The 24,129-nt window shown below is 40.8% G+C and overlaps 1 protein-coding gene and 1 long non-coding RNA gene across 3 annotated transcripts in view; both read left to right on the top strand.

The window, feature by feature from the left end:
• Positions 1-24,129, top strand: part of LOC111188312 (NACHT, LRR and PYD domains-containing protein 12-like) — a 1,256,108-nt gene that overhangs the window by 363,735 nt on the left and 868,244 nt on the right. The gene's annotated exons all lie outside the window — the stretch shown is intronic.
• On the top strand, positions 6,297-11,468 carry LOC125789925 (uncharacterized). The gene is made up of 2 exons (XR_007429944.1): positions 6,297-6,653; positions 11,021-11,468. It is a non-coding gene; the product is annotated as an uncharacterized LOC125789925 (long non-coding RNA).

Genomic DNA, 24,129 nt, shown 5'->3' with positions numbered 1-24,129 from the left:
GTCAGTTTAGATCAATGTTTCTTAACCCTGTTCCTGCATATTCTACTGCATATTCCCACTGTTCTCCATATTCTAGAGCTTTCTCTGCTTTAAAGGTACTTTAATAAAGTAAGTGGTGGTATGATGTGTTTAATACACTGCTGGATATACATAATGATTGATTTAGGCTCCATTAGGGGCTAAGGGATTTTAACAGGTAAACTCAATAAAGGATTGTTTATTAACTGATTAGTTGGATCTGGTGGAAAACACACAATTTTAGGGCAGAAATCAGGGTTAAGAAACTGCTTTAAACTACCAACATAAAGTACTGTACTAAATTCTGGCTATCCTCTACATCCAGCTTCTAGATATCTAGTTATTTAAATGAATTGTTGTTCATTATAGCTTACAGTAAGTCCTGAGATCTTAAATTAATAAACACAGTTTGAAAATGAAATAGTGATTAGCTGATCAGGTACATCAGGGCAAGTTGAACATTACATATATAGTTTATTTTTTCTTAAACCTTAACTCCCTATCTATCTAATTCCAAAGTTAAGCTAACTGACTAACACAGCTGCAGTTTATTAATCACACAGTGGGTTTGATCTGTGTGTTTTGATTCAGAGACGTGTCTTTTTAATCAGAAACAGTGTCACCACAGTTTACATGGTTAGCTCCTTTACCTTTCTTTTAGAAAAATCTCTGTATATCCAGATTCTGTACCCCGCTTCTAAATCTCACAGCGAGGGGGAGGGGCTTTCCTCCCACCAGCACACTGACTCTCCTCCGCACGCCGCAAAACCAGCAAGCTGATTGGCTGTTTCTACTGAGGGGCAGAACTTAATTCCTTACCCGGCTACGTGATTGGCATTAAGAGATTTCCCATTCACACAGCGGTCACTGACTCCTGGGGGGCACAAATCCACTTGTTTCTAATATTGGGTGAGACATGTCCCACCCATCCCCCCCGGTTCCTACGCCAATGATGTAAAGGGTGGGTTTGTGCTGCTGTGTGTTCACGTGTGTGGAGTAAACAGGAACAGATATTATTTATATTCTGGAGGTTACAGCACTGTGTATTCCTCACACTATGGTATAATAATCCCACCTGGAACAAAAAAAAATCTCAGATATATATTTGCTCTAGTGCTGGTGTCAGGTCTGATGCTGATAGCGCTTCTGTCTCTCCCACACTCAGTGCTCCCTGCGATCTCCAGTCTCCGAACTACACTACCCAGAACGCACCACACGCTGACATCACACATTCACCTTATCTCAGTACACCCCCCGGAAGTCCGGAATACTAATTTTTCACAGTATAAATAGCCCTTTCACACGCATACCTGTGCTGAGTATTGATTGGTTTTCCACTTTACAACGCGTTTCTATTCTTGCCCGTGTTTTCCTTTTGTGTATGACCCCTGGATTGTTTATTCTCGACTCTGATTTTTGCCTACGCTCTGACATTGGATCTTTGTGTATTACCTGGACTGTTTATACCATTGCTGATTTTTGCCTGCTCTTCACTATTGCCTTGCCGTGTATGACCTCAGGACTGTCCCTCGTTATTCGGTACGTGTTATCTCTCTGGCTGCTGTTCGCCCCTGTTGAACCTTTTCTGTATATTGACTACCCGTTGTTTCTGTGCTCAGAGAGTCGGTGAACTCCCTCACTAAGGGCATGACCCATCTCTCAGAGGAAAATAAAAAAATAAAAGAGACCGTCCTCGAGCTCCAGGCCCGCGGCATGAGAGACAACCTCGTGTTTTCTGGATTACCAGAGAAGCAAGAGGAAAACCCGGAGACAACAGTGAAGGAGTTCATACAGACTTACCTGAAGCTTCCGGAGGACACCGTGAAGACCATCACCTTCGCTCGCGTTCACCGCATAGGAACTAAAGGACCCGGAGGACACCGATCCAGACCCATCGTGGCTAAGTTTGAACACTTCAAACAGAAGGAACTGGTGAAGAGCCGCGGGCGAGAGCTGAGGGGAACGGACTTCAGCGTTAACGACCAGTTTCCCAAAGAAATCCTGGAGCGACGCAAAGTTCTGTTCCCTATCCGAAAAAAATACATCCAGGAAGGTTCTCGGGCTGTCATCGCGGTGGATAAACTCTACGTGAACGGACAGCTTCACCGCGGCCAGAAAACCACGCCATGGCTGTACTGACCAGGTGATCTGTATACAAACACGTCTGTTCTGACTCTTTCACTCCTTCTCCGCTAAAAGCTCATTAGATATGTCTGTTTATAACTATTAATGCCGGGTCAATCAGTATAGCAGACTGTTACCATGTTAAGCACTCATTGTTTTTGTTTTTTGTTTGTTTTTTTGTTTTGTTTTTTTGCACCCAACATGTTTACCACACGAGCACACAGTCATACAGGTTACATGCGAGAGCACACACACACACACACACACACACACCGTTAGTGAGCACACGTGACTTTCCCAGGTAACTCAAATATGAGCATGCTGAGGTTTGTCTCATGGAATGTACGTGGAGCTGGTTCGGGGGAAAAGAGGGTAAAAATTGCCCATCGGTTAAATGATTTAAAGGCTGACATTGTGTTTCTACAGGAGACACATGTATCTAAAACATCTGCGCAAACATTCTCCTTTCCACAGTTTCCTCACACATACTCAGCCTGTTATAACTCCAAACAAAGAGGTGTAGCTATATTGATTAACAAAAAGTTAAACTTCACCATCAGAAATACTATATCAGAACCAGAAGGCAGATTTATAATACTGTGGCGTGGAAGAGGAAGGAGGACTCGTGAGACTCATTGAAAGTACTCAACAGCTCTTTATTAACAGGCTTGCCACTCACTTATAGCCTTTAACAAGGCTAGGAGAGCGAAACCCAACTGCTCACACAGCATAAACAGCCCTAAGGTCACTAAACCAACTAGGAATCTACCGGATGGTAGATTCAGAGTGGTGCCCACCACTGTGCATAACCACACCTAAAAGGGAGGCCCCACACCTGACATCCACTCACACACAGGCACACAGAGGCGGGCACACAGCAGCCACACACACACACACAGACGCCACAATACTTAATTTATCTATTCAAAATATTAATTTTTGCATTGCTAGTATATATGCGCCAAATGTTGATGACCCCTCCTTGTTTCATACCTTTTTCACTTCACTTTCTGATCACTCTGACACCACACTGGTGATAGGAGGAGACTTCAACTTGGTACTTAATGAAGAGATTGACAGGCTCAGTACAGCAGTGAGTCAAAGGAACTGGCAGTCTGCAGACATTCTTAAACAGTACATGAAGGATTTTGGTCTATGCGATGCTTGGCGTTCACATCACCCTACTCTGAGAGAGTATAGTTTTTTCTCACACGTACATAAATCTCACTCTCGCTTAGATTACTTTTTAGTTAGCAGCTCTATGATGAGGGAAATCACAGACACTCAAATTCAACCTATCATTATTAGCGATCACGCACCGGTGTCTATGACACGGAAAAGAGTTATACCACCAGCTAGGAACTGGAGATTTAATACATCATTACTTAACGAACAAGATTTCATTAATTACTTCAAAAAAGAGTGGGCTATATATTTAGAACATAATGACCTGCCTGGAATATCGCCATGTGTTCTTTGGGAAGCAGGGAAGGCAGTAATGCGGGGTAAAATAATATCTTACTGCGCACATAAGAAAATTAAAGAAAAAACTCGTGTGTCAGAATTGGAACAGAAAATAAAATCATTAGAAACAGCCTATGCTGCTTCACCACAAGAACATATAATTAACACCCTGCGGAAATTAAGATTGGAACTAAATGAAATCATTGATAAAAAGACACAATTTATGTTGCAGAGGCTGCGCTTGGAAAACTTCGAGCATGGAAATAAATCTGGAAAATTCCTGGCAAACCAATTAAAACTAAATAAAGAAAAAACAGCTATTTCTTCAATTAAAGACTCTGTTGGTAACATTACTCGTGACCCAGAAGAAATTAATAACAATTTTAAAGACTTTTATGAGGCATTATACTCATCACAGATGAATCCATCTGATGCTGACATTGAAGAATTTTTGAAAAATATAAATCTACCTAAACTAGATGAGGAACAGGTTATGACTCTTGATTCACCTTTTTCATCTTCCGAATTCTTTAAAGCAATACAGGATCTCCCAAATAATAAAGCTCCAGGTCCAGATGGCTTTCCTGCAGAGTTATATAAAGAATTCTGGTCTGTGTTAGAACCCATTTTTTTTTAGAATGGTCACTCAAATCAAGAAGGACCGCATAATATCTCCAAACATGAACTCTGCCAACATTACCTTGCTTCTTAAACCAGGCAAAGATCCAACACTCCCATCCAGCTATCGCCCAATTTCGCTTATAAATGTAGACCTTAAAATAATTTGCAAAGTTCTTGCAAGGAGGTTAAAAAAAATCACTCCATCCATTATACATTCGGACCAAACAAAGCTTTAGTCTGCAGAGAGGCACCAGACAGGGCTGCCCGCTCTCTCCCTCACTTTTTGTATTTTTTATTGAACCACTAGCAGCAAAAATACGACAAAGTGTAGATATTAAAGGAATTCAAACAGAAAATACAGACCATAAGATAAGCCTTTATGCTGATGATGTATTACTTTTCCTTAGGGACTCACAAACTTCTCTGCTAAAGACAATCACACTCATAGATAAGTTCTCATCTGTATCAGATTATTCCATTAACTGGAGTAAATCAACAGTTCTACCTCTGAATTGTACATTTCAGAGCACTACTTCACTACAGTCGGGCAACATTAAATATTTAGGTATACATTTTTCCCCCAAGCTATCAGACCTGATACGATTGAATCATACTCCTCTACAAAAAAAATAGAGGACGATCTCACACGATGGAATTCTCTACCTATATCTCTTATTGGGAGAGTTGCTACTGTAAAAATGCTGATTCTACCTAAAATCAATTATTTGTTTTCATTAATCCCTAATAAACCTCCTGCTGCTTGGTTTAAGTCATTAGACTCAAACATTTCAAAATTTTTATGGAAAAATAAAACATCGAGAATAAGTTTGAAGACTTTACAGAAGCTAAAATGCCATGGTGGTCTAGAACTACCAAACTTCTATCACTATTTTTTAGCCAATAGATTGCAATATGTTACAAGTTGGATTAAAACAAACCCTTTAGGCAGCCCATGGCTGGACCTAGAACAAACACTCTGTGGAAAAGTGAAAATCTCTGACTTACCTTTCATTAGCTCCAGTATTAAACACTATAGCTGCTTTAAAAGCCTAAACATAAACACCACTCTGACAGCTTGGTGGGAATTTTTAAAGATAGCTAAGTCTTCACTAATACCATGTAAAAGGACACCCATTTGGAACAACCCAGATATATGTCAGAAAAAAACAGTTATTAATTTTTCGCAATGGCAAGAGAAAGGAATTAAGAATTTAGAACATGTTATACAGGAGGGGACCTTTATGTCATTTGAAAATCTTATTTCAAAATACGAAATTAGCAGTAGCAAATTTCTGGAGTATCTACAATTAAAGTCCATTATACAAGCAAGATTTAATTTAAATAATCTAACATTAGAAATCCCAGTATTGATAAAAGAGTTCATGAATCTCTATACTCCTAAATTGTTATCAAAAATATATAAGTTATTATCCAAAATTAATGATTCAATATCCCTCCCAATTACAAAATGGGATCGAGATCTCTCCATGAACCCAGATAAGAAGTTTTGGACACAGATATGTTTAAACAATTTCAAAATGACGAAAAGTCCAAATTTACAACTCATACAATACAAAATTCTCCATAGAACACATGTTCCAAATGGGCCTTAGAGAAACAAATATATGCACTAACTGTTCGGGCAATCATATTGAGAATTATATACATGCTATATGGTTTTGCATGCCTGTTCAGAGATTCTGGCAGATGATATGTGAAGACTTATCTACCTGGTTTAATTGCAATATCCCAGCTTCACCCAAACTATGCATTTTAGGTGATGTAAGTGAACTAAACATGGAAACAAATATACTGCACATAGTTCTCACTGTCTTATGCATCGCTAAGAAAACTATCCTCATGAAGTGGAAATCAAAAAATGATTTATGCATAAATCACTATAGAAATTTACTTTTAGACCACATTAGTCTGGAAAGAATGTCTGCAACCTCAAAAAACCAATTGGCTACATTTGAATCTCTCTGGTTCCCACTGATCAGCTCCATCACATGATGGGGGTGGGCGGCTGTAGTCGTGTCTCCTGGTGCGTCCGGCAGGTGGCTGGGGGGGGGGGGGTCGGGGGATTCGGGTGTCTGATGGCTCTTGGACTGGGGACGGTGGCTGCCGCTTGGTGATTTCTGTGTGCGGGCCCTGGTTGTTGGTGGGGGGGGCCTGGATGTATGCTCTTGTGGTCTTGGGGTGTGGGTCTGGGGGGCCCATGGTGGTGGGTGCTGGCCCTGTCCGGTTGGCTGGGTTCCCCTGTGGCGGTCGGGGTGCGGAGTCCGGGGCCCTGGTGCCCGTGGGCGTCTGTCGCCTGTTAATCCACTCTCAGTCTACTTTTATAGACTTTTTTCCTCAGGTTTGCTGGATTAGCTGTTTGCTGCTGCAGTTTGTTTGTGTAAGTTTCTAATTTCAACTGAAACAAGGTGAGTGCTTTTTTCTCCATGGCTTCTGCTCAGGTTTACACCTGTTTAGAGTGTGGCATGTATAGCTTAGATCCCTTATCCACCGATACTGGTAACAATAGTGGTATTTGTACTAAGTGTGAGATAGTTAGCACCTTGGTGGATAAGGTAAATAAGTTAGAGCTGCACGTCCGGGGTTTAATAAGGGATAGACAGCAGGATTCACTGTTAGCAGCCCCGGGTGTCTCAGGGAGAGTTAGTACCCCCTCGACTCCGGCCTTAGAGCCCTCACAGCGGGGCGAATGGGTAACGTCTCGGCGGCATAGTCGAAAGGCTAAGGCTAATGCTACCGCAAAGGCCACAGCCAGCCCACCTAAACACCACGCTCCCCCAGTTCACGTGTCAAACAGGTTTGCCCCGCTCAGTGAAGCACCAACTGAGGAGCCTGTTAAAGGTACTCTGGTGATAGGAGACTCTATCGTCCGACACGTGAAATTAGCTACTCCTTTAGGGGCACCAGCGGCAACAGTTACTTGTTTACCGGGAGCCAGAGCACCGGACATTAGTGGCAACCTCAGGTTAGGGAATAGGAGATATTCGAGGGTAGTAATTCATGTAGGGGCCAATGATATTCGTCTGCGGCAGTCTGAAGTAACTAAGGCTAATATTAAAGAGGTGATTAAACAGGCCCAGACGCTGTCTGAGGAGGTAATCTGCTCTGGCCCCATCCCAATGAGGCGTGGTGATGAAGCTTACAGCAGGCTTTCTTCGCTGAACCGCTGGATGTCCAAGTGGTGTGCAGAAAATCATGTGGGCTTTATAGATAACTGGCTACACTTTGAGGGCAAGCCTGGTCTTTTAGGTAGGGATGGTGTCCACCCCACGCGGGAGGGTGCTGCCTTACTTTCATGCAGCATAGCTCATAGTCTTTTAGTTAGTCGGCAGAGTAGTATTAGAAGCTGCTGACAATCCAGAGCCGGGACCAGGCCGCAGACAGAGAGGCTTAACCGACCGTCTGCGAGCTGCAAAGAGACGTTACCTAGATACCAATGTATTCAGACTGTGTCTGTCCCCCGAGTCAAACAAAAACATCAAAAAACTAAAACAGTAAATCTAAATAACTTAACTTATATTAAACAATCGTATCCAGACTGTAGTACTAACATTTCAAGCCTAAAGATTGGTTTACTTAATATTAGATCTCTAAATTCAAAAGCAGTTCTGGTGAATGAAATGATAACTGATCAGAAATTCGATATTCTGTGTCTGACAGAAACCTGGATTAGGCCAAATGAATATGTAGCATTAAATGAAGCCGCCCCTGCAGGCTATAATTATATACACAATCCGAGATTGTCCGGTAGAGGAGGTGGGGTCTGCATATTTTTCCAAAGTACCTTAGTTAGCAATCAGAAACACTATGAAAATTTTACTTCTTTTGAGCTTCTTTACACCAGTATAATTAATCCAGTTACAAAAAAGAATGCATTTTCTTTAATTAACATCTACAGACCACCAGGGCCCTATTTAGAATTTTTAAAAGAATTTAGTGATTTTGTCACAGACTTAGCAGTAAGTAATGATAAAGTGATTATAGTTGGAGACTTCAACATTCATTTCGAAAAATTGGATGATCCATTAAAAAAGGCATTCACATCGATTTTAGACTCAGTTGGTATTATTCAAAATATAACAGGACCTACTCATTACTGTAATCATACTCTGGATTTAGTTTTGACCCTGGGTGTGAGCATAGATAACCCGAATATTCGTTCTCAAACCTCCGCAATTTCAGATCATTACCTTATTTCATTTAAATTACATCTTAGTCATAATATACGTACATCCCCTAGCTACTCTGTAAAACGTTCAATTACACCTTTTACAGCCCAACAATTTACAGATAAGCTTCCAGACTTATCAACTCTAATGTATTCTCCTATAGACCCAGTAGAACTAGACAAACTAACCGAAGGTTTAGAAAATACCTTTCGCTCTACCTTAGATGTTGTAGCACCCCTTAAACACAAAATAGAGAGACAGAAAAAGCTCACACCGTGGTACAATGATCAAACTCGTACCTTAAAGCAGTTAATACGAAATTTAGAGCGTAAATATAGATCAACTAAACTGGAAGTGTTTCACTCTGCGTGGAAAGACAGTCTTGTTAAATATAGAAAAGAACTTAATAAAGCCCGCTCAGCATATCTGGCCTCACAGATTGAGATAAATAAAAATAATCCTAGAGTTCTCTTTAGTGTTATTTCCAAATTAACTAAAAACCAGGCAGGTACTGAACCTCAGATTCCAGCCATTTACACCAGCAACGATTTTATGGACTACTTCAATAGTAAAATTGAAAACATTCGGGATAAAATTAAACAGATAAATATTACATCCTCTCTGTCATCTGGTCTGGCTGATCTAGAACAAAACCCTGTTACTGAAGTTAGGTTGGAAGTCTTTAACCCACTTCCACAGCTAGAACTAGAGAAAATTATCTCCTCTTCAAACAGCACAACCTGCACACTTGATGCTGTTCCCACAAAATTACTAAAACAGGTACTGCCAGATATAATTAAACCTCTGTTAATGATAGTAAACTCATCGCTCACCCTAGGCCATGTACCCAAAGCCTTTAAAACAGCTGTAATTAAACCTCTGATCAAGAAACCAAATCTTGATCCTAGTGTACTGTCTAACTATAGACCTATTTCAAACTTACCCTTTATTTCTAAGATTTTAGAAAAAGCTGTAGCCCAACAACTTTGCTCTTACCTGCAAAGAAACCAGATCTATGAAAAATTTCAATCTGGATTTAGGCCTCATCATAGCACTGAGACAGCTTTAGTTAGAATAACAAACGATCTACTTATAGCCGCCGACCAAGGCTGTGTTTCCCTACTCGTACTTCTCGATCTGAGCGCAGCCTTTGATACAATAGATCATACTATCCTTTTAGAAAGACTAGAGAACATGGTCGGTGTAACCGGAACTGCCTTAGCATGGTTTAAATCATACTTAACCGATCGCTATCAGTTTGTGAGGATAAATGATATGTCTTCCAGTTATACCAAGGTAAGATATGGAATCCCACAAGGCTCTATATTAGGACCGTTATTATTTACATTATATATGCTCCCACTGGGCAAAGTTATTAGAAAACACAATGTGAATTTTCATTGTTATGCGGATGACACGCAGCTCTTCATATCAGCCAAACCTGATGACAGAGTGAGATTAAAGAAAATCGAGGATTGTGTAGAAGATGTAAAATCATGGATGTCACACAACTTCCTCCTATTAAATAGTGATAAAACAGAAGTTCTCCTATTAGGCCCCAAAGCTGCTAGAAATAAATTATCAGACTTAATGCTAAATCTGGCTGACTTCTCAGCCACCCCTGGTTCAGCAGCTAAAAACCTTGGAGTTATCATAGATTCAGATCTAGCATTCGATAAACACATATCTAATGTTACTAGAACAGCTTTTCTACACCTCCGTAACATCGCCAAGCTAAGAAATGCCCTATCACTGAATGACGCAGAAAAATTAGTACATGCCTTTATTACCTCAAGGCTAGATTATTGTAATGCGCTACTGTCTGGATGTTCCGGCAGTAACTTAAATAAACTTCAGCTAGTTCAAAATGCTGCAGCCAGGGTCCTTACTAAAACTAGAAAATTTGACCATATTAGTCCAGTACTATCATCACTGCACTGGCTTCCAGTCAAATTCCGCATAGACTATAAAATTCTCCTGTTAACGTATAAAGCCCTACACGGGCTCGCTCCTGAGTATTTACAAGACCTCATCTCCTGTTATGAACCACCGCGATTACTTAGATCTCAGGGTGCTGGTTTCTTAGTAGTTCCTAAAATTCAGAGGAGCTCTGCAGGAGGAAGAGCTTTCTCTTATAAAGCGCCTCAACTCTGGAATAATCTCCCCGAATATGTTCGGGACTCAGACACAGTCTCAATCTTTAAGTCTAGACTGAAAACTTACTTGTTTAGTTTAGCTTTTGGTAATTAATGTTTTTCCCTTTAGATAAGGCTGCAGATTCAGGGGTTCATGGACAGAGGAAATTGTGGTAAACTGAGATGCTGGTGCTGTTGTTCTCCCACTGCACACGGTCACTCAGGTTTGTGGACGGTGGAGTGGGTGGATGCTGGTGTTTCAGGGTGCTTCCATGTCTATGTTACCTTCTGGCTCTCTGCCTTTAGTTAGGCTGTTTTATTCAGTTCTGCCGGAGTCATTTGCCACACTCTGATAATGTTTTATATTCTCAGTTTTGCATAAATCCAGTCAAAACTAATTCCATCTCTCTGCTTTCCTCCGAGTTACTGACTGCCCACCTGTCTGACCCGATACCGAAGTTGGACCCTCAGGCTCTCGCGTCTCCTGTCCGGCCAGACTGATGGAAGTTTCTGAAGTCAGCTCTTCTCCACCACCACCACAGATCAGCTGCTCATCATCCATCTTACTCTCCACTACAGATTACATCCAAGCCATTAGTGGCGCTATTACACTCCTGAGCACATAAAACCTATATGGATGTATAAAAGACTTTTTAAATTTTAATTTAAAAGCCGTTTGACCAGTGGTAGGATGGTCCCCCCTCAAATGTGAGTCTTGGTCCTCCCAAGGTTTCTTCCTCCTCCTCCAGCTCTGAGGGTGTTTTTCCTTGCCTCCGCGCTCACTGGGGGTTCTGTATTCTGTATTTTCTATGTGTAATGCTTTGCCTGATTCTTTGTCCTGTAATCATGTTTCTGTAAAGCTGCTTTGTGCCAACACCTGTTGTAAAAAGCGCTATACAAATAAATTTGATTTGATTTGTTTGGGTCCCTCCCTGCGCTGGGGAGGGTCTATGCCTCTCTTGGGCGCGCCGTCGTGGGGGGTGGTGGTTTGGTCCGTGTTGGGGTGTCTGGTTGGCATTCCGGGATTCTGGGTGCCCTCCCTGTGGGCAGGTAGGGGCGCTCAGGTGGGGAAGCGGCAGTCTCCCACTTAAGACCGGTTGGTCCTGGGCTCAGGACCACTGTGTGTGTATGAGAAAGAGTGGGATGTTGAGTGTAAATGTGTCTGTGTGTGTGCGTGTGTGCGTGTGTGTGCGTGTGTGTGTGTGCGTGTGTGTGCGTGTGTGTAATATCTGTTGTCTTTTGTATGTGAGTGGGGTGTGTATTTATGTTGTATTGCAGTGTGGGGATGGGGGCGCTGTCTTGCAGAGCGGCGGTGTCCTGGGGCCGTAGCCGCTCTACACCCTGGACTTGCCTTCCCTGTACTGCGGTTGGGTGTATGGAACTGGGTGCCTAGTGAGCCAGCAGTAGTTGGCTCTCTTCCTCCGGGGTGTAGTCCTCTGCCCCTCGGTCCTTTCCTGGCCCTTCCCCGACTCCTACTCAGTCTAACATCGCATTACACATACAAACTCATCATACAGCTTACACACATCATATCACACATAGGGTTTTGGGGGGTAGGTGCTCCATGCTCCTCAATTTTATTTCGCATTTTAGACATTGAGGGCCTTTGGGGGGGGCAGTGTGGTTGGGTGCTGTTATTCAGTTCTCATATTACAGCTGTCCCTCCAATTTTAATAGCACTGTAGCTTTCATTCATTCTTCTCATTATACACATTCATATCACTGCAACATGCTGGGTGGGGGGAGGAGGGGGGTCAGGTCTTCTCACACCCTGGTTTCGTGCACCCTGCCTGGGGTGTGGGTCGGGTGGTTGTTCGGGGCCTGGTTGGCTGCTTCCCTAGGTTGCCGCTGGCTCTGTACTTGTGCCCGCATGCCCGCATTAGGTGTTTATGTATGTTCTGTGTGTGTGACTGGTGTGCGTGACTGGTGTGTGTGACTGGTCTGTGAGTGAATGTGCACGTGTGCGACGGGTGTATGTGTGACGGATGTGTGTGTGACGGGTGTGTGAATGTGCATGTGTGCGTGAACAGTTGGTCCTGGGTTTGGGGCTAACTGAGCATGGACACCTGTGGGACATGGTTGCGGAGGGCGGGTTTTTGCCCTCCCTACCACTCCACGCTGCTCTCCGCCGATTGTCACTGCTGTTGCTGGGGGGGGTGGGCATCCGTGGGTCCCTGGGTGCGTGGCCGGATGCCCTAATGTGGTCTCTGGCCCGCCCCCTTGGTGGCCGTGGCCTGGGGGTGGCTTGGGCCCCCCTGGCGTGGGAGGGGGGGCCTGCCGGGTGTCGGGCTGTTCCCGGGTGCTTGGGATCTCGGGGGCCGCATGCTCGGCTCGTGCAGGGGGTGCTGGCCTGCCGGGGGGGGGGGGGGGCTGCTCGCTTCCTTTGGCTCTCTGGACTCTTGCTCTTTGCCATGGGGGCTTCGTCTGGAGTCTCCCCCGTCCTCATCTGGGGTGTGTGCATGGTTACCATCGGTATGTGTGGCCGCGGGTCTTCTGGGCTCCTAATGGGCTGTGGATGGTCTGGGTCCACTGGGTTCTTCCCTATCTGCCTCTGGATCGCAGGGGCATGGTGGCGGTTTCTTGCCTCCATTGTGGTAGGCATTTCATGACATAATCCGTAACACATGACATATTTTTGCAAAAAACAATAGAATAGAAGTAACTGTGCGTGTGTGTGTATATATTTATGTGTATGTATTAATATGTATGTATATTTATGTATGTGTGTATATGTATAAGCATATGTATAGATAGATATGTGAGTATGTGTATGTATGTATGTTTGTTTATTTTATAATAATAATAATAATAATAATAATAATAATAATAATAATAAATAAAATAAATAAATAAATAAATGAAAATAAAGTATTAATTGTCCTCCGAAGAGGGGGGTGGTGGTTGGGCCAAAAAAAAAAAAAACATTAGATATGTGTTTATCGAATGCTAGATCTGAACCTATGATAACACCAAGGTTTTTAGCTACTGAACCAGGTGTGACGGAGAAGTCGGCCAGATTTAGCATTAAGTCTGATCATTTATTTCTAGCAGCTTTGAATTTCTGTTTTATCATTATTTAATAGGAGAAAATTGTGAGACATCAATGTTTTCACATCTTTTACACATTTCTCGATTTTCTTTATTCTCACTCACATTTCTTGATCAGAGGTTTAATTACCGCTGTTTTAATGACTTTGGGTACATGCCCCAGGGTAAACGATGAGTTTACTATCATTAACAGAAGTTTAATTATATATGGCTGTGCCTGTTTTAGTCATTTTGAGGGAACTGCATCAAGTGTGCAGGTTGTGCTGTTTGATGAGGAGATAATTTTCTCTAGTTCTAGCTGTTGAAGTGGGTTAAAAACTCATCATAACTTCAGTAACTGAGTTTTGTCCTATATCAGCCACACCAGATGACATATTTATCTGTTGAATTTTATCCTGAATGTTTTCAGTTTTCTATCAAAGAAGTCCATAAAAGCGTTGCTGGTGTGAATGGCTGGAATCTGAGATTCAGTACCTGCCTGGTTTTTAGTTAATTTGGAAATAACACTAAAGAGGCCAGATACGCTGAGCGGGCTTTATTAAGTTCTTTCTATGTTTGACAAGACTGTCTTTCCATGCAGAATAGAACATTTTCAGTTTAGTTGATCGATATTATTATAAATTTTGTACTAACTGCTTTAAGGTACGACTTTGATCATTGTACCATGGTGCAAGCTTTTTTGTCTCTCTTTTTTGTGTTTAAGGGGAGCTACACCATCTAAAATAATCATTTTCTAAACAACTGATTAGTTTGTCTAGTTCCGATGAGTCTGCTGGACAGTGTACTAGAGTTGAAAATCAGAAAGGTTAACAGTAAGTGACTAAGAGAAATCAGAATTTGCAAATTTACTAAACAATAATGATAGAGGCAGCTGTGTGTGTGTGTGTTTGTTAGGGAGGACTTTATCTGTATTTGTTTTTTTATACATAGGCAGATTTTTAATTTGTAATCAAGCAAGAAAAAATTGTTCACTGAGTAATAAGAATAAGAAAAGAAATAATAGTATATAAAATATACTAATACACCTCCTTCCTAAGGGGGTGTGTGTTTATATGTCAGTGTTTCTAATGCATTATCATTTCTCTCTCAGGCTGCAGGAGTGTAATCTATCAGATAAAAGCTGTGCAGATCTGGCCTCAGTTCTCAGCTCAAACTCCTCAACTCTGAGAGAACTGTACCTGAGTTATAATAAACTGCAGGATTCAGGAGTGAAGCTACTCTCTGCTGGACTGAAGAATCCACACTGTAAACTGGAGAAACTGTGGTAAGATCATCAAAATACAACAAACAGCATCTCACCTTCACTCTCACACACACACACACACACACACAAACATGATCTCTTATGCAAATTAAATTAAGCAGGTGTGCTCGGTCCAGATTAGGCCGCCGATATTTGCAAAAAATGCGTATCGGTATCGGATCGGAAGGCACAAGAAAATGCCGATCCAGACTCCCGATCCAGTTTTTTCACAGTCCGATCCGGGTTTTCCAGCGCACTCATTTAGATAATCCATTCCAGTTTTTGCTGTGTTTTCGCCAGTGAGAGTAAAATCCGGTCTGCATTTTTCAGCACAACTTCAGCTAACGAGCATAGCATCTCCCCGGGCCGGGAAAGATGAACTCCGGTCAGACCGGCTGGAGGCAGCGTTAGCTCCCTTTATGAAGAGTTTTTTCTTTGAATTTAATAAAGTTTTCTCTCTTAACATTATGATGTTTGCTTTGTTGTGTTTTTAGTGTCATTATGCTTATTGTAGTATCACATCTCAACTAGTGGGTATGGGTAAATTTCACAATTATTTGCAAATAAAGTTTATGAAACATGTTATGTTTCTTATTTATGCAACTAAAAGGTAAAACTGTGTGAAACGTAGCTTATTTTGATAATTTAGCTTTAATTGCTTATAAAAAATATTTATTATATTATGGTTACATTACTAACACAGGAGCAGGCTGACACCTGAGCATACTGAAATGCTCGTCTTTGTAAAAAAAGAATCTCCCCATCATGCTCGGACTGCAGGCAGGGCAAACAGTTGGAATTGAAGGGAGTGTGTAGGTGGGGTGGAGCAGCAAAGTGTGGACGAGATTGGGGAGTAGAAGGCATTTTGCTTTTTAATAGTTTACATTGTTTGCACTGATTTTTTTTAAGCTTTGTTTTACACTTGAGTACAGCAGTCAAGAGTACTGATGCTATTAATAGACTATTTTCTACTCAGTTTGTGTGTTTTGCTTTTTTAATACAATTTACAATATTATTTGCACTTATGGCTTTTTAAGCCTTGGTTTACTGTCGCCATTTCTGTTTGTTATTTATTATTTTGTCTATTTTGAGTTTATTAATTGCTAAATAAACAGGTCAGTTTCTCCTTACCAACCATTGTGTATTATTCAAACACACCTAATTCAGCTGGCTACTTGTTATCAAGAGTAAAACGCTTTTCAACATGAGTTTGACAACAAAGTAAGTTGGCTAAATAACTTTAAACTTTAATACATGCTCGGATAGGCAGGTATCGGTATCGGCCGGTATCGGTATCAGATCGGAAGTGCAAAAAAAAAATCGGTATCGGATCGGAAGTTCAAAAAGCTGGATCGGGACATCCCTAGTCCAGATACCAGGTGGAGAAGTGGAGACAAAGTGAAAAATATAGTTTGGGAGTGAAAGGGGAACTGCTGTGTTTTTGTTGGTGTGAATGACTGGAATCTGAGGTTTATTACCTGCCTGGTCTTTTCTATATTTGACAAGACTGTCTTTCCACGCAAAATGAAAAACTTCCAGTTTAGTTGATCGATATTATTATAAATTTTGTACTAACTGCTTTAAGGTACGAGTTTGATCATTGTACCACATTGCGAGCTTTTTCTGTCTCTCTTTTTTGTGTTTAAGGGGAGCTACACCATCTAAAATAATAATTTTTTAAACAACTGATAAGTTTGTCTAGTTCCAATGAGTCTGCTGGACAGTGTACCAGAGTTGAAAATCAGGAAGTTTAACAGTAAGTGACTAAGAGACTATGTGCTATGCTGCATGAAAGTAAGACAGCACCTATCTATCAATTTATATAAAGAAATCAGTATTTGTAAATTTGTGTGTGTGTGTATGTGTTAGGGAGGATTTATCCGTATTTGTTTTTTTTTATTATACATAGGCAATTTTTTTATTTGTAATCAAGCAAGAAAAGAGGTCACTTCAACACCTACAGTTGCACTTAATTTAATTCACTGACTAGTAATAAAAAGAAAAAGAATAATCATAATAGATAATAAAGAATATAATAATTATCTCAAAAATATACTAATACACCTCCTTCCTAAGGGGTGTGTGTGTTTATTTGTCAGTGTTTCTAATGGATTGTCATTTCTCTCTCAGGCTGCGTTGGTGTAATCTATCAGATAAAAGTTGTGCAGATCTGGCCTCAGCTCTCAGCTCAAACTCCTCAACTCTGAGAGAACTGAACCTGGGTTATAATAAACTGCAGGATTCAGGAGTGAAGCTGCTCTCTGCTGGACTGAAGAATCCACACTGTAAACTGGAGAAACTGTGGTAAGATCATCAAAATACAACAAACAGAGCATCTCACCTTCACACACACACACACATGATCTCTTGAAAAATATAATTTTGGAGGGAATGGGATACTGCTGTGTTTTTGTTGTGAAAACATTGTTTTACCATATACTTTCTATTTTTTTCAGCTTAGCAAATACAACATTCTTTTAGAAAAACAACAAAAAAAATTACTTTTTATTCCCACTTTTATGGGTGTTGACACTTAATTAGCGGGTGTTTAAATACTCCTAAAAAGGCGAGCTCTGACTATGAGTTCTTTTGCTTCCTGCTTCTGTGCCGTTCAGACGCTTCTCTGCTTAGCTCTGCTATCTCTGCTATCTTTCATACTTTTCTTTATTTTTAGACATTTTTGAGCTACAGTGTCTGAGCTCATTATTTAGATTAGCACTAGCACTACCATATTTTGTTTCTTTTTTTTTCTAGTTTCTTTTGGACATTTTATAGTAGAGCCATAGGCACAGGAATCAGAAAAGTTTCTGTAGAGTGCTAAAGAAGAAATCTACAAGATGCCTCCTTGTGTGGGTTCAGAGCACCAGTGCTGCCAGAACTGCTACAATCTTCTACAAAGAATGACTGTTTTGGAAAAAAAATCGGTCCTTGTTATCAGAGTTTAAGGACTGGCATTTCTGCGCTGTTCGAGGACCATCGGAGAGTGGGAGTGCTGCCAGCGGACAACAGATTTTTAACGGAGCAGCAAGCAGTGGAGACGAACAGAACTGGACCAGCAGATCATGTGGACATCCGTAATGTGAGTACAGCTGAAAGATATGGGAAAAAACAGCAATGGGTTAGCATTGGAGCTAAACCCAAACGGCATGCCACATACAGCTCTGTAGTATCCTCCACTCCTGCTAACATAGCACATCTGGCTAATGCTAATGCTAAAGCTATTGCTCGGAGATCACAGAGCACAGAGCCAGAGGAAATCAGTTCCAGTCACTTAGTTTGCAAAACAGATTTGAGCCACTGCAAGACCTTAATGACTTTTTAAATACCAGCCAGTATAATTCAGAAAGAACCAGAAGATTCAGGCATTCAAAACACCCCAGGAGAGCCACAGGGCTCCAGGCTGGGGCCACAGCAGACACTTTTGTTTTGGGGGATGACTCTGTTCATGGCATGAAAAATAATCAGAAACTCATCACAGTTTCTGAACTGAATGAGAAGCTTCCAGCACTACTGGCTGAATACAGAACAGTGAAACGAATCATTGTTCATGCTGGAAAGAACGATACAAAGAAAGAGGAGTCTGAGGTGTTAAAAGAGACTTTAATGATCTTTTTACCACACTGCGCAAGTTCAACATCCAGACATTCATCAGTGGTCCTCTACCTGCAAGGGGCTGCAATATGTTCTCTAGGCTGTTGACTTTAAAACATTTGGCTTCAGAAAACCTGCAGGTCAAACGGACTGAACTTCATTGACAATTTCAATCTGTTTTTTGGGAAGAGAGTTTTTCAGGAGAGATGGACTGCACACCAACAAGAGGGGAGTCAAATTCCTGTCACAGAACTTCTCTGTTCCCACTGGTGAAGACATGTCAGCTTTAACACCCAAGGACACTGTCTGCACTACAGAGACACAACATCCTCCCCCCACAGAGACTGCGGAGTTAATGGATGGGAGCCATGTTCTTCTGTATCAGCTGCCGGAAACACCGCAACTGCATGAGCACTCCACACCATCCTCCTTCTCCACCTCATGATCATCATCCTCCATCTCCACCCCATCATCACCCCACCTGAACTTCCCAGCAACCATGGAGAAGCTGGTATCTGCAGGGACAAGGCTGACGCTTTCTCTGTCAGCGAGTCCTCAGGTACAGCGGAAAATCAGCACAACTTCTCCTCCACAGTCACCTACTGCCTCACGGACCCAGCAACCCCATCCCCACCACCACTACACTCCCCAATCAAGGAGTTAGAAAAGGGGACCAAAATGAAGCCCAGTGAACATGAACATGAGAAGGAATTAAACGAACCCCCCCACAACCCAAAAAGAAGAGGCAAGCTCCTAAACCACCGGACAGACAGCTCCGCTCTCGACTTCTTCACCAGCAGGAGCCCCTCCCACCTCCCTGCACCATAAGGGAAGAGGCCGCCACAAGTAATCCAGCAAACTGATATCTTTTGGGTCCGTGCTGCTACAATGGTGATGTCAGCAGTACATGTTTTCAAAACAAGTACGGACCCTGTGTGCCAGTTATCTCCCCCATTACAGTTCTTATCAGAAGCAGAAAGAACAGGGAGTATAGGTCAGATAATGTGAAAATATCCAACCTGCAGTATGTAAATTGTAACCCACAGTCTTTAGAACAAAACGCACAGGGTATTAAATTAGCTCTGCTAAATATCAGATCTCTTACTAAAAAGTCTTATCTAATTAATGATTTTATTACAAATTATGGGCTTGATTTTCTGTTTTTAACAGAGACATGGTTAAATTCTTGTAGTGCTGAAAGTGTATTAATTGAGTCGGCTCCACCAAACTTTAACTTTTTAAATGTCTCACGTACCGGCAAGAAAGGTGGAGGTGTAGCTATGCTGTTTAATGATACATTCCAATGCAAGCAGTTATCACTTGGAGACTCCACATCTTTTGAATATTTAGGTGCAGTTTTAAAAGGGGCACCAATAATATTACTAGTAATTGTCTACAGGCCTCCAAGGTACAATGCTGATTTTATTGATGATTTTACATTTATGCTGTCTTTTATTTCTACTGAATTTGATCATTTTATTATTGCTGGTGATTTTAACATTCACATTGATATTCCCAAGGATAATTATGCCAGAGAACTCTATGGGCCCTATTTTAACGATCTATAGCACACTTGGTAATTGCGCTTTGCTCAGCTAGATTTAGGGGCGTGTCCTGTGTCTTTGGTATTGTTGCGCAGCTCCAACGGCGCAAAAGGGTGTGTTTTAATTCCCTTAATTATTCATTTTGGGCGTAACGTGAAATAAACCAATCAGTGTGTCAGTATCCATCCCCTTTAAGACACAGCTGCACGCTGACTTCTGTTCGTTCCTATTTTAACAGCGCATAGGAAATTGCGCCATCACGCTGTGAAGATAAACCTGCAGCTTAGGCAAGAGTAAAGTTATTTTATTCTTTATTCTGTTTATTGTTTATTTAAAAACTGGGTTTGCAACACTGAATATTAATCAAGCAATCAATTATTTACACCGGAGGGGGACCCTCATTTACAGTTTAAAAGGGATTAAAAATATTTTTAAAAATATAAATAAAAACTGACATTTACTATAGATGAATAAAATATATACAAGGAAAAATAGGACATTTTAAAAACATCATAAAAATGTACATAAAAAGTAAAGAATTTATATCTTATGAAGAAAATAATAATAGCAGTGAAAGTAAAGTAAAATGATAAGAATGATAAGAGATTATCAAATTTATTTCAATAAACTAAGAACATGGGAATCATGGGGAATATATATATATATATATATATATATATATATATATACAGTGAGTCCAAGAAGTATTTGATCCCTTGCTGATTTTCTTCGTTGTCCCACTAATAAAGACATGATCATTCTATACTTTTAATGGTAGATGTATTCTTACATGGAGAGACAGAATATTAAAAAGGAAATCCAGAAAATAAATCTAAGGAATATATATTAATTGATTTGTATTTCATGGAGTGAAATAAGTATTTGATCCCTTAGTATTCATTAGCAGTTCTGGCTTTTACAGACCAGTTAGACACTCCCAATCAACTTGTTACCTGACCTGAAGCCACCTGTTCTCACTAATCACTTGTGTGAAAAACACCTGTCCACAGAATCAGAGAGATCAAACAGATTTCAAGTCTCCAACATGGGTAAAACCAAAGAGCTGTCACAGGACCTCAGAGTCAGAATTGTTGACCTTCACAAAGCTGGAATGGGCTACAAAAAGATTAGTAAGGTGTTGGATGTGAAAGTAACAACTATTGGTGCAATTATCAAAAAGTTTAAAGAGTATAACATGACAATCAACAGACCTCGGCCCGGTGCTCCAAAGAAGATTTCGCCTCGTGGGGTGGCAATGATGCTGAGAACGGTCAGAAATCGTCCTGCAACCACTCGGCAGGAGTTAGCAAATGACCTGAAGGCAGCTGGGACCACAGTTTGCAAGGAAACAATTGGCAACACTTTGCGCAACAATGGATTCACATCCTGCAGTGCCCGAAAGGTACCCCTGCTGAAGAGAGCACATGTGGAGGCGCGCCTCAAGTATGCCAATGATCATTTGAAAGATGAACCAAGTTATTGGGAGAAGGTTTTGTGGTTAGACGAGACCAAAATTGAACTTTTTGGCCTCAACTCCACCCGCCATGTGTGGAGGAAGAAAAATGCTGCCTATGACCCCAAGAACACTGTGCCCACCGTCAAGCATGGAGGTGGAAGCATAATGTTTTGGGGGTGTTTCTCTGCCAAGGGTACAGGGCTACTTCACCGCATCACTGGGAAGATGGATGGAGCCATGTACCGCACAATCCTGAGGGACAACCTCCTCCCCTCTGCCAGGGATCTGAAAATGGGCCGTGGTTGGGTCTTCCAACATGATAACGACCCTAAACATACAGCAAAGGCAACAAAGGATTGGCTCAAGAAAAATCACATTAAGGTCATGGAGTGGCCCAGCCAGTCGCCAGACCTCAATCCGATCGAAAATCTATGGAGGGAGCTGAAGGTCAGAGTTGCCAAGCGACAGCCCACCAACCTTCATGATTTAGAGAGGATCTGCAAAGAAGAGTGGGCCAAAATTCCCCCTGGTGTGTTTGCTAAACTTGTGGTTAACTACAACAAATGTCTCACCGCTGTGCTTGCAAACAAAGGCTTTGCCACTAAGTATTGAGTGTGTTTGGCAAGAGGGATCAAATACTTATTTTCCTCATTGAAATTAATTAAAATATATTCTTTAAAATTATATTCTGGATTTTTGTCTTGATATTCTGTCTCTCCATGTTAGAATATATCTACCATTAAAAGTGCAGAAGGATAGTGTCTTTATTAGTGGGCAAACAAAGAAAATCAGCAAGGGATCAAATACTTCTTGGACTCACTGTATATATATATATATATATATATATATATATATATATATATATATATATATATATATATATATATAATTTGATTAATAAAATAATTAAAATAATTAAAATGAATAAAAAATAAATAATATAAAATATAAACTCATTAAACACAATCACAGGCTTTCTGCGCAGAATAATAAAAGTTCCAGTTAGTTTCAGTTTCAAATCATGAAAACAGCTCACCAAAACCTCAACCTCTCCTTTATATTTGACAATATTTGATGAACTTACAGGTCCTTACTTGTTTTTATTTAACTGAACTGAGTTTTATATTGTTTGTAGCCTCGCGCTGAATTCAGTGAAGCCAGAAAGATTAGGCACAAGAAAAGGCAGATAAATGACATGACAGCTGAACTTTTTGTGAGCAGAGTGTGCTCTGCACCATGCAAACCATCAGACTCTGTAGATACTCTGCTGGATAGTTTTAACTCAAAAACTGCTAGAGTTTTAGATGAGATTGCACCAGTTAGAGTTAAAACCATGCCATGCAAGCAGAAAGCTCCATGGAGAAATGATGCTGCAGTTCAGCTCCAAAAGAGAGAATGCAGAAAGGCTGAGCGCAGATGGCGAAAAACCAAGCTTCACATTCACAAAGAAATTTTTAAAGATAGACTGCGTGATTACAATAAAATAATGTGCACATTTAGACAATCCTACTTCTCCAGCATTATTAACAATAATATTAACAATAGCAAAGTTCTTTTCACTGTGGTTGACAGACTAACTAACTCACCTACATATATGACCTCTGAGCTAGTTTCAACTGAGAGATGTAATGAGTTTGCAAAAAAAAATTAATACTAAAATACACAATATCAGACAAGCCATCAGTACATCTATATCCACCGATGAGCCCATGTGCTCTCCAAAACCATGCAAAAGCATCATAGTCAAAATGTCCCAATTTAGCACTATTAATGAAGAAGTTTTAATTGATACAGTGAGTCACCTCAAATCATCCACTTGCAGTCTTGATACATTACCAACCAAGTTTTTAAAGAATGTCTTTTACTCAATATCAGCAGACATTCTTCAAATAGTAAGTACCTCACTCATGTCGGGTGTTTTTCCAAATGCATTAAAAACAGCCGTTGTGAAGCCTCTCTTAAAAAAAGAAAAATTTAGATACAAACTTATTAAACAATTACAGACCAATCTCTAAAAAAAATGTATTCAAGCAAGTTATGCACTTTCTGTCCATAAATAACTGTCTAGACCAATTTCAGTCAGGTTTCCGGCCCAATCATAGTACTGAGACTGCGCTTATTAAGGTTATCAATGACCTTTGCTTAAATACAGACTCAGGAAAAATGTCTATTCTACTACTGCTTGATCTCAGTGCTGATTTTGACACCATTGACCACAACATTCTCATAGATAGACTTGAGAACCGGGTTGGACTTTCTGGAACTGTCCTAAAATGGTTCAGTTCATACCTTCATGGAAAAACTTTGTGGAAATGGAAAATAATATTTCTGAGACTGTGCCAGTGACCTGTGGTGTACCCCAGGGTTCAATTCTTGGGCCACTCTTATTTAATTTATATATGATTCCTCTGGGTGAAATCATGCGTGACTATGGGATATCTTACCACAGCTATGCAGATGACACTCAGATCTACATGGCCCTCTGCCCAAACAACGACGGTCCCATTGACTCACTGTGTAAATGCCTTGAGCAGATAAATAAATGGATGGGACAGAACTTTCTGCAGTCGAATAAAGATAAAACAGAGATTATTTTATTTGGGAATAGTAATGAGAGGCACAGACTAGCTGCCTATCTGGATTCAAAAAGCCTAAAATCTAAAGAACTAGTGCGTAATCTTGGTGTACAAATGGACTC

The sequence above is a fragment of the Astyanax mexicanus genome, unplaced genomic scaffold, assembly GCF_023375975.1.
Source record: "Astyanax mexicanus isolate ESR-SI-001 unplaced genomic scaffold, AstMex3_surface scaffold_32, whole genome shotgun sequence".
NCBI lineage: Eukaryota > Metazoa > Chordata > Actinopteri > Characiformes > Acestrorhamphidae > Astyanax > Astyanax mexicanus.
The sequence above is the reverse complement of the archived record's forward strand: the minus strand, read 5'-3'. Positions and strand labels throughout refer to the sequence as shown.